This window comes from Eptatretus burgeri, chromosome 6, assembly GCF_056783735.1.
Source record: "Eptatretus burgeri isolate ZD-2024b chromosome 6, Ebu_testis_v1, whole genome shotgun sequence".
Lineage (NCBI taxonomy): Eukaryota > Metazoa > Chordata > Myxini > Myxiniformes > Myxinidae > Eptatretus > Eptatretus burgeri.
Window position 1 is genome coordinate 55559795 of NC_140966.1, and position 11577 is coordinate 55571371.

The following is an 11577-nucleotide window of genomic DNA, read 5'->3' on the forward strand; positions in this document are numbered from 1 at the left end:
TTATTTATGAAAGATGATGCAACTTAGATGTCCTCTATTTTCGGCTTCGCAGAGGCGGGCTCTTTCGACAGCATTTTCCATAACAGCGGACAATCACTCTCGCTGCAGGCCTCAAATTTCTGCACAGATGTTGGTCTTGAGCTGCTGAATTGTATGGGGCTTATTGATGTATACACGCTCCTTTCGGTAACCCCAAATTAAATAATCTGGAGGCGTCAAATCAGGAGAACGTGATGGCCAAGAAATTTCTGAATTTTGCGAAATTATTCGGTGTCCATGCCCTTTCGGCGAGAATAATTGATCGATGAAATTTAAAATATAATTCCACGATTTTGGTTCTTTGTTCATTGTGAATTTTTCCATGGGTAATTTCCAAATATTAATCTAAATTCTGACAAGAAAAGAAAAACAAATTATTCAAAAACAGAAATGTTATTTAATTTCTAAATCCAGAGGTGACTTTTGGGACACCTTGTATACATATATACATGTATTTATTTACATATATTTATTTATATATATTTATTTACATATATTTATTTATATTTTTATATATATATATGTACCTCGCTCTCTCTTAATTTTTGCAAAGAAAAAAAAGCAACTCATTGGTCGAAGGATGTGGTTAACATTCTGATAGAAAATACGAACCATTGATCATTAATGACAGTGATTATGTTTTTATGCAAAACTACGGTGTGTGTGTGTGTGTGTGTGTGTGTGTGTGTGTGTGTGTGTGTGTGTGTGTGTGTGTGTGTGTGTGTGTGTGTGTGTGTGTGTGTGTGTGTGTGTGTGTGTGTGTGTGTGTGTGTGTGTGTGTGTGTTATACGTCATATCTGTAACTAATCTTCGGTACTATGCTTAGCCAATCCTTTAATCACAGCTCGGTCTGAGTCTCCAGACGCAGGTTGGAGTTCGGAAACAATGGAAGGGGAGGTTGACAAATATGAGGAACCACCACCCAAAAGATGCACTTTTCAATCCTCATTTAGACGAGTATTGAAAAGTTCCCACGTCGACGGAACTCTTTGAAGAACCGAGCTGCGAGTTTGGTTCAGGGATGGAGTAAAATGAAGTCCTGTAAGCGTGGATGACGAAGTGTGGGAACAGCTCTCCTCGGAATGACAAAGTCCATATCCTATGACGAGCTTTCAAGACAGCGGGTGCTTTTCGCCGCAGCGATAGCCGGGGCTGGGGTTAATTGCCCTTTCCAAACGAATCGTTCACAGCGCGTCTCCACCATTGACAGGCCAGGAGTTAGCTGATGGATGAAGAGAGGCCATGGGGACGCATGAGCTGCGTTTAGTCTCTTCATTATCAGTACAAACACAGGCTGAAGAGAGTAAATATTTGGCGTCTTGGACACACGGTGAAGCCACTGTAAACTTATTTCATGAAGGAAATGTGAGCTTTGGGTAGCTTCTGTAATTGCAAGTGCACAGCTTCCATCAGAGAATGTTGCTCTTTGAACGGGGGAAGACCCTGTGCAGCATGTATGTCGATCGGCCGACCCGGCATGAAAAGTGTGAATAAATATAAAAGTTTGACTAAACTTCAGGAATTCAACAAGGCAGTCATCCTGAAATCCTCTCTTGTACTTCTACTTTTATATTGGCACCGATGAGGCTCACTATGGGCTGCAGGGGCAAGTCCAGGAATTGGGTCGGGGGGGGGGGGGTTTCCAAATAACAGAAACTCTAAGTCATATGAACGTTATGAAAACTTTATTGCAGCTTTCAAATAAATGCACATTCACATATTCTTTGATATGCATGTATTGTGCAAAAATATAAATAAAAGTTAATTAACTTAATATTTAAATGCATAACTAAAAATAAAATAGCTTGAATTCAATAAACTTCAAGTTTCAATCTTAAATATCATGACTCGTGAGACCTACCTGAGTGATGGTAGTGCCTATATGACATACTAGAAGGAGTTCTGGGTGTCCAGGGAAACCCTGGGTTTGTACTGTAATGTTAAATTTTTTTTGTTGGGAGGGGGTTTCCAGGCAACCAGGAAACCCCCCTGGATTTTCCACTGGGCTGTCAGGATGGCCCTATGTATATTGGAGGGACACGCACTCGCCTCCAAGCTGTCTAGCCTGGGTTTGAATCCAGACCGAGCTATCTACTCTCAGACCGGTGTTTTTTAACAGGCAGTTTGATTCATCAATGTGTTTGCCGTCTCTCTCGGATGGACATTAAACGATTTTTTTCCCATCCACCAGAATTAGTTGATGGACGTTCGAGACCCTATCGTGTCCTTCGCAAAGAGTAGGAGAGCTATCGCCGGTACCCTGAACAAATTACAAGTTCCTGCTCCAACTACTGCTGGGAAGGTGATGACAGACCACTCTGTATGATGCGGCACCGACGGTCTGTCACGAGTATGGTGAGAGAGAGAGAGAGAGAGAGAGAGACCGAGAGAGAGAGAGAGACCGAGAGAGAGAGAGAGAGACTGAGAGAGAGAGAGAGACCGAGAGAGAGAGAGAGAGACCGAGAGAGAGAGAGAGAGACCGAGAGAGAGAGAGAGAGAGAGAGAGAGAGAGAGAGAGAGAGAGAGAGAGAGACCGAGAGAGACCATCTTATATGGTGTAGTCGATCGCAAGCGGTAGATCGGTACAAGTCTTTGACCACCTGGCTGGCCAGGCATGTCGTTCCACTGCAGATGATTTTGGAATAACTCATCGACTCTTCGCAAAAGACAACGTCGGTTCTTGAACACCATATAATGCTAGCAGATGGGACACCCGGCTTATTAAACATCTATCGGAGTGACAACTCACTTTTTAATCCAACTCCCTGTTTAGGAAACATCAATCCAACGGTGTGTTTGGTGATCGGTTGTTGGATTACGAATGGAACCCGGACTATAGACAGACAGCTCGAAGGTGAGTACATCAATCCACCAGTGAATAGTCGGTTGTCGGGGCAGGAATCGAACCCGGACTTTTTGACATCTCGAAGGTAAGTAAGTACGTATAAGTACGCCACCTCTCCACCAAACCGTCAGACGATGAAACTTCAACGTGGTGTTCAACGAACAAAGTTGAGAAAAACTGCTCCAGTTCAATTATTCTTGTCTTGTTAATAAAGCAGAGTTAATGTTTTGTTTTTTTTTCGCCATGAGGTTATGTGGGTGCTGATCTCGTGCTGACCCCTGATCTCCTAGACAGTTTCACGTGCTCCTAGTCCTTGCAATCAATCATCGAGCACCTCGTGCCCCCCCCCCCGGGCAGTGCCCCACATGGGGAAGTGCGCCCCGGGCACGGAGCTATCGCCTTAATTAGGAGCCTCGACTGAGTACTCTGTCAGCCGAGGATCGATGGAATGGACAACCAGCTCCTCGGAGGCTTCGGTTGGCTCTCTTACGTGACTTGCACAGCACTTATGATTCTCATCATCATGTAATCGGACGCGTGATAAGCCATCTAGCACGAGAGACAAATTGATAACACTCATCAACGTGTTGTCACCAATCGGACATTTGCGACGGTAGAAAACATTTAAATGAAATCGAGAATTGTAATATGTTGACTTCATCTTTGTCAATGACATCAACGTGTGTTTATTAATGTGTGATGTGGCATCACCATTATAGCCTGGTGTTGGCTTTGTGGTTAGGGTAGCTGCTTGGGATCCTAGGGTCCTGAGTTCAAGCCCCATTGGCTGCTGAATTAAAACACACCAGGAGGTTGACTCAGCCTGTCATCCTTCTGAGGTCGGCAAAATGAGCACCAGTGTACTGGTAAGGGGGACACTGCATCAGCGGCATAGCCGCATCCCAACCAATGATGCAACCAGCAGCCACAGGCTGCACTTGATGGAGAAGGAGAGAGAGTCACCATTACCTTCTTCTTCGACTATAAGTGTGTGTCTGTGTGTGTCATGTTTTTTTTGCTGAGTTCTACTGGAGCTTTCTTTTGTGGAGTGTGAAACACCAAAATGATCGAGATGATCTCCTGAGTTGATTAGGTTAATTAACTACAAAAAAACCTGTTAGAATTCCCATGTTTTAAACGCACGCCATGTTAAGGTGTATAGAGCAGCTTCATCAGTCCTGCCACGGCACAGCTTTCTAATTACAAAATAAATAACAAAAATAATGATAATATTGTGCAAAGCATATATTAATTAATACTAATAATCTAACAACAATAATAATAATAACAGTATAATTTGGCAAAAATAATAACAAACATTTCATCCCCGCCTTGATCCAAACACATCTGGGCTTGGTGAACAGGCGAGAAAATGCTCCAGCAGTACTACAAGGCCTTAAAGACCAATGAATATTTGGTCCAATGGACCAACGGGCCCACGAGTAGTTATAATGAATGTAAAATGTGAATGTTAAGTACTTCAATATAGCAAATAATCTGCTGAATGTATCCTTAGTATAATTTATGGATCAGTGTTTGTGTGTTTTTTTTTTTTCTTCGTCTTGCTGCTCCCACAGTTCTGGGACAATTACATCCAGACTTGCTACATCAAATCAGCATGGCCCTAATTAATGTATAGGGGCGTTTTCATCTTTGGTGGTGGTCTTGGGGAGTGGGGCGTGGGAACACAATTTCTCGAAGTAAATGTGTATCGTGTAGCACCACCTCTAGGTGGGAGAGGGTATTACAAGTCCCACCCTTTGCAGTGTTCCTGTCCCCACGTTTTCCGGTGCAGTGAGGTGTTTTGAATCATAAGCAATGGGTATGTTTTTACTTCATGCATGTAACCTGGGTTTTTTTTTCTTTTTCCTGGAACAATTGAGGCAGTCGTCAGTTGCCTATGCACCACCCAAATAAAAGTAGGCTATGCATCAGAAGAACGTGCTGCATGCTTGGATCACCTGTAGAGCAGGTACTATCCTCGTAAGCATTAACCAGAGAGTTAGTGTCAAAGCCACCCAATGCTCGCCTGTTTATACATTTATCGTTTTTAAAAGACTAGTCTAATAATTTTTTTTTTTTATAAAGCATTGCAGTGAAGTCTGATCCAAATAATTTTAAAGCAATATATGTATTTGTATATTGTAATCAGTAAAAAATAGTGTGGTCGATAAAAACATTAGAAAGGAAATAACTATAACGTTGATGTGCTACAAAAAGGTTAAGTTCAAAACAGGTCAAAAATTAAAAAAAAAAATTGAAATTATTTTTTTATTTCAACTTCACTACATCAATAATAAACCCCAAAGGAACCTCCATGCCAAATATCAGCATCCTAGTACACATATTAAATGAATGGCAAGCTTCTAAATAACTTGCACCAAAAACTTTAACATTTTCACGCTCACGCTCACGCTCACGCCGGGGGTATCACTATCGCTCTCTGTTCTTCGAACAGGCGAGCTAAAAAGGGGATAACAAAGTTATTTTTAATCAATGTCATAATAATACATCCCGTAAAAACCCCAATTATTGCTGTCAGGATCAAGTCTACAGAAAGGCCTGTGTCTTCCTATCAGACCCATGTGTTATTCTTCCCCACCTTTATGTGCTCCTTCTTTCTCTTCCTTCATTTCGTTTTTATTCAATTCCTCATCTTGTGGTCAAAGGTAATAGCGAATGAAAAGACAGGGCTGTTGTGTGCGTGGCGTCTTTACGCCGGAAGGGTCATCTGGCCAGCAAAGTGGTGAAATGGAGAGTGCCAATGACGCCAGGTGCAAAGTTTTCAAGATGTCCTTCCCAAGGGCACACAGGCAGTTGAGTTGAGGAAGTCACGTCAGTCTGGTGAGAGCTGGTGCAGTCGAGAGACCCTCTGAGCATCCCGAGTCTGACTTGAGTTCTGGGGTGGTGAGCGAGTTGGAGTGTATCTGTGTGAGATGCCAATGACGAGTGCTGACAGCAGGAGTTGAGTAGGAGACGGGAGTACGGCATTGCCTTGCACACCACCACCACTACTACCACTATCCTCCCCATCCCCCCTCCCCCTCCACGCCAGACTGGCTCACACCTCCCAAAGAGGAAAGGACAAACCCCGCTGCCTCCCTGTCTTCCTTCCTTTTCCTCTCCTATCATGTCCTGACGTTCTGTGTTCCTCAGTGTGTGAGTTATTGTGCTTCAGATGTAGGCGAAGGATAAACTTGAGGCATGTTTGCATGGAGTAAGAGGTTCGGCAGTCTCCCTGTGCTTTTTCTCATTATTTATGATTGTGCCATCCTCCTTTTTTCATGAATCCCCATATTTTTACACCCTCGTTGCTGCCAGCGTTGCTACATTGTTCGTTAAACATAATCTCACCACTATTTTGGCAAACAAACTAAATTGAATATATTTAATTACATTGTGCTCGCGGATAGTGCAGCGGATGATCTCGCTTCTCGCTCTTGCCTCATTCTGGGGAGTGTTAGGGTGCCCTTCTTCTTCTCTCTTTTCTTTGTCTGAGCTGTTAGATAATGAATGGAGAGTGATTGTAAAAATGCTGATGCGGAATGAGTGTGAAATTTGAGAGTCTCGGCTAGATTTTAAGTGTGCCTGGTGCAGGGATTGAGTGGTGTGATGAATTTTGAGAGCAGTGCCCCCTGCGAGAGCGACCCTTCAGTTCGATAAGTGAGTTAGGGGCTTATACAATTTGGAAATGGAAACAGTAAAGCTGCTTGTCATTGAACATGGCAAGTTTTGGCAGAAATTAAAAGTACATCGGTGAAAATGTGTGGTTCGTGGTTTGACTGGTGTAGCCCAAGTGTTCTGGGAGTGTGAGAATAGAAGGCAGTGAGCCTTGGGGCCTCATGACTGGCTGAGAGCCACTGGAGATGGCAGAAGGGTAGGGTGTTAAAAATTTAGTTTTAAGCCTGGGAGCCTAAAGACAGGGTGCTTGGCACAAGTGCCAAGATGGCATGGTGGGATCCAGGGAGGGCCCCACGGTTAGTTAGCGCGGGAAGGACACTCCAGGTTTGCCCAAAGGTCCTGGGTGCCCGAGTGGCCAAGTGAGATAGAAACAGGCAAGAAGGCTTAAGAGGGGGTCACACTACCCACACAGCTAATGGTGCTGCACACATTGTTTAAGTATTTATGAGGACCATGCCAAATTTCGTAGGATGAGACGAGCTTGCTGAGGAGTGGGGAAAATTGCTCATTAGGACAACCATAGTGGCATAACAGTATTTTTGAAAAACGTATTTGTTTGTTCTACTATGATTTTGCATAGAATGTTTTTCCACTTAACTGCACTATGCAATGCATGTGAGCTGTTTGTAGGCTTTATGGTTGAGTTAAAATTGGCATTTGAGAGGACCGTTTGTGTCCCAACTATTTAGGTGAAGAGCTTAGTGCATGGACAGCCATCCTCCCTGCCAGTGAGGCAGGTGAGGCCCTACCACATCATTCTTTTTATTTTGTAGGCACACCATAATTTTCTCACAACAGGGAGGTAGAATTTAAAACTGGCCATCTCCCTCTGCTGCCAGGACAACCCGCCTGCACTTGTAGCCTGCCAGTCAACATCCTGCTGACAAGTCTGCTCCAAGACCAGCCTGCTGAGAGCATCACCGTTGTCGTTGAAGACATGCTGCTGTGGACAATAAACTATTTTGCTGGTAACTTTTTCTTTATTGCAATTGACTTTTTATTGCTGCCCTATGGCCCACTGTGTTTGTCTGCCCCTCAGGAACATTTGCAGCCCCCCCCCCCACCTCCATGAATTTTTTGCAGTTTTACGATTGTGTGATCTTTAAGTGTAAATGTCCATCCTCGCACAACTTTTTGTTGTTTGATTAAAATTCCTATTGAAATGTTAAATACATGCATAGGGATGGTTGTGTGTGCGAGGGTAGGATGGAGACACAAGGTACACACTTTGTCCTGTCCGTTTTGAAAATACTTGAAATACAGAGGAGAATTCAAAAATTAATTATCAGCAACATCATAAGAAACGATTGTTTTATTATTCCCTGCATTTTTTTGATCAGCGTGGTGGTGAAATACGATGCCCAATGACACTACCGAGGATGGAGACAAGGGGGTGGAGGCAATCAGCGGGCCGAGGCTTGCTTGCGCGCCCCCACCCTTCGAAGAGCCAGGGGAAGGGTCCCAGAGGGACGGAATTTAGGTTTTTTGGAAATGGAATTTATGCTTCGCAGCAGCGTTGTATCTACCCAGTAAAACATACACTTCCTTTAGAAAATCTACACCTCCTTTCAAAATTTTCACTTTTTGTGGCCTTATAGCCTGGAATTAAATTGCACTAAATCAGACTTTTCCCACCTTTATTTACACATCGTAACCCACAACTTCAAAGTAAAAAACAAATGATACAAATTTCAGAAAATTAATTAAAAAAATACAAAACTAGTATATTGTTGCAGTTCTGCAAAACCACATGCCTCTCAGGCAATGGCACCCAACATACAGTGATCCCCAGGCAGTTAGTTCATTAGTCTTCGTGTAGTTAGTCCTCCCCTTGTGTTTAGAGGGTTAATTGGACAAAGTGCGTTGCGTGGGTCTTATAGTTAGGTCGAGTAACTATTTCTGATTCATGATTCTGATTCTTCATCTAACCCTGTCCTTTTAGCCACAGTACATAACAAGCATGCAAGCACACACAAGCCATTCAATAGGCAATTGATAATAAGCACACCACGATGCCTCCCACGGCTCGGATCCACCACATCTCCAATCCACACTATATCACCCGCACACGGGAATCACACGCCATTATTTCATTCAAATCTGTGTGCCAATTCCCAATCAGCACCTCACCTTACTTCACACCTCGCTCACAAACCTCACCACTTTGACCACAAATGCCTCCCGCACACGGGGAAAATATTCTCGCACCCCCCTCGTACCCCCGCATCGCGACAATTCGCCACTCTATTTTGAGGAGCACCACACGACGTCTGATTATACTCAACATCGCGCGATACTCGACCATGGAACAGACGTTAATAGGTCGACCGCATCTCACTGGAGACGTCCCAGGTGAGCATCCCCCACCCTTGAAGAAAAGATGGCAAAACTGACAGCCCTCAATCAGTCGCCAGACCACGGCAAGACCAGGGGCAATGAGGGGTTGTGAGAAGGGCGATCCGCGACTTTGGTTCAGGGCCCGGGTGTGCATTTTGGCTCATGAGGGGGCCCGTGGGTGGCGGGGAAAGTCCACTGCCATCCGACATTCAAACTGCATTCGGAGCACAATCAGGACCGGGGTGCCGGCTCAGAGAGCATGTCCTCTGTTAAGTCAGGAGCTCCGAGCCATGCCAAAGCTGGGAAGCAATGAGACGGTTTCCTGTCCCAGACTCCCAGAGCTTGGGGCCCAATGGAGGAGCAGGATTCGGGCCACAGTGTGTTGCTTCCGGTCATTGCCCCACCCTTCGCCTGGGGCTTCTAAAAGGGGTAGCGTGGAGCTGTTAGAGTCTCGCCTCGCTCTCTGATTCCACTCCCTGTCTCGCTCTTCTTCGAAACACTATTGGTGTGTGATTGCCAGAACGTGCTTCTGTTTTTTTCAAGAGCTGGATCCGGGGCGACTGCTATTCTTCAAGACTCCCTGCCATGCTGTCGACATCCCACAACCCTGCGCAGCCAGACGGACCAGTGCGGAGCGCACATTGCCACGAGCCCCGGCAAATAATTAAGCAGGAGATAACGCGCCATATCACAAGGTGGGAACACTTGGGCGGAGTGTCCCAGAGGTACATGCTACACATACAGACTTTTACACAGATAGGTTAGGGATCTTTCTCCTCGCACATCTATTATTCTCTCTATCCACCCCTCTATCCCATCTTCTTTTGACGCACAAAGAGCATCATTACTGACTTGCAATCCCATTTTCCTCTGGCATGACACCGTACCCCCACATTGCACGACACCACACCTCCCATCGCCATATCTTAGACACAACCAGTATTCCTTCCACTTACCTCTCCCTAAGTGTTCTGGGTTGTGTTGGTCTGCCGACCGTGCCAAGTATTGAGAGGTCGTTTACCCTCACCTGCTTTCTTTTTATCTGGTTATCTAATCGTGTGTGTGTGTGTGTGTGTGTGTGTGTGTGTGTGTGTGTGTGTGTGTGTGTGATAGTGCCTATCCTAGCATAAATTAAGATTGTAAGAAGATATAACGGGATAACTCTGCTCTGTGTCTGCTTTGGTAAGATTGTTAGTTTTTTGCTGCACCCCACGAATTCCTTCCTATCCCCTGCTGTACATAAAATAAAACCCCATTCAATGTGCCACAAACTTTTCCTTGCTTGATTGTAAATAAATGCTTTGTATAGAAATGCTCCCAGCTCCTTTTTGTGTTTTCTTCCATTGGTCCAGCATGGCCCGCACCCTCGCTTAGCCGGGACGTTATTCCCCAAAAATCTGTTTCCTAGCCGGTACGTGCTTGGCAGTCTCGATCGGCTGCATCTGATCTGGTAAGGTGATCCGGTTTGAGCAAGTGCATACCGAGGGCGCATCCCCCAGTAATTAGATCACGTGATCTTTAGGGAACCGTATGACACGGAGGACACTGTCACGTGGTTGAGTTATTGGCGTTCGCGGTCGATCAGCGACCCGCTGCGTCACAAAGTTATTCGTGAGTAACGGCCTGCGATTCCGGAGAGTCGGGTGGGAACCTGAGGTAGTTCATCCTCCGTGGTCTTCGCCCCCGACCCTGAGTCCCCGTGGTAGTGGCTTAACCACTCAAGCAAGCATTCCAATGAAATGGTTGACAAGGACGGCTGGCTTGGCAAGCGATAGCTTTGTTTGAATGTCCAAACTATGTCCAAACTAAACAAATGAATACTTTTTAGAAGCTGAAACTGCTCCTAAGTTCAAATCTGGGGCTTAAATTTTGTAATTTAGCTTAGTTTAAGAGGTTCTCGAGGTTATGGCATGTGCGGAAATGAAATAAAGCCATGAACGCTGGCATCTCCGGGCATTTATAAGCATTGCAATGTACCCAGCAATTGGGAGTTGTGATGAAGAGGCATTAAATAATATGAATGAGGAAAGTGATAAAAAAACTTAATTGTTAAGAAATTGTTGCGGCCTGTTCCAAGTCAAGGCATGGTTGAGCAGGCCAAAAACACATGGCATTTTCAGACCCCAGCAAGGTAACCCAGGATATGCCTTCAGACCCCAATGAGTGAGGTGACCAAGGATCGCCTGATAAAAGGATATAATTAAATAAGGCCGTTAATTATCTTCAAAAGGGGTGTTTTAATTAACCCAAACACCCAATTTTCACTCATGCACTTCCTTGGAGTTTTCTTAGTTCGCATTTGCAATACAGACACACACACACACATACATACACACAACTGGACTGTTGAGCAAAACAAACAACTACAGCTTGGGGGTAGCGCCATCACTTGTTTAGGTACTCTGGGTGCCAGCAATATCACAATGGCACCACATTTCTCACCAAAATCAGCCTGGCATTTCCTAAGGGGGAATTTCCTCCTCCCTATCGATGCCAACAATGGGGATTATCCATACTCCATCCTTTTAAATTCTGAGTATCAAGTAAGGAAGCAGCACTTTTAAAGTCTTTAATTGGTATAACTCGGCCCAGGTTTGAACCACTGACCTCACAGACTCAGAATGGATACTCTAACCATTACACCACCAAATCTGGTTGAAGACTCTTGCTGTCTC

The 11577-nt window shown here is 44.7% G+C and overlaps 1 protein-coding gene across 2 annotated transcripts in view; it reads left to right on the plus strand.

The window, feature by feature from the left end:
• LOC147024826 (uncharacterized) overlaps nucleotides 1-10175 on the plus strand; it is a 91617-nt gene extending 81442 nt beyond the window's left edge. Inside the window, exons 3-4 of one of the 2 annotated variants that reach the window (XR_015059215.1) lie at nucleotides 7405-7533; nucleotides 7906-10175. The gene's annotated coding sequence lies outside the window, so the exon portion shown is untranslated. The remainder of the gene's footprint in view (nucleotides 1-7404; nucleotides 7534-7905) is intronic. The other variant, XR_015059216.1, reaches the window with a different exon arrangement.
• The last annotated feature ends 1402 nt before the right edge of the window (nucleotides 10176-11577 follow it).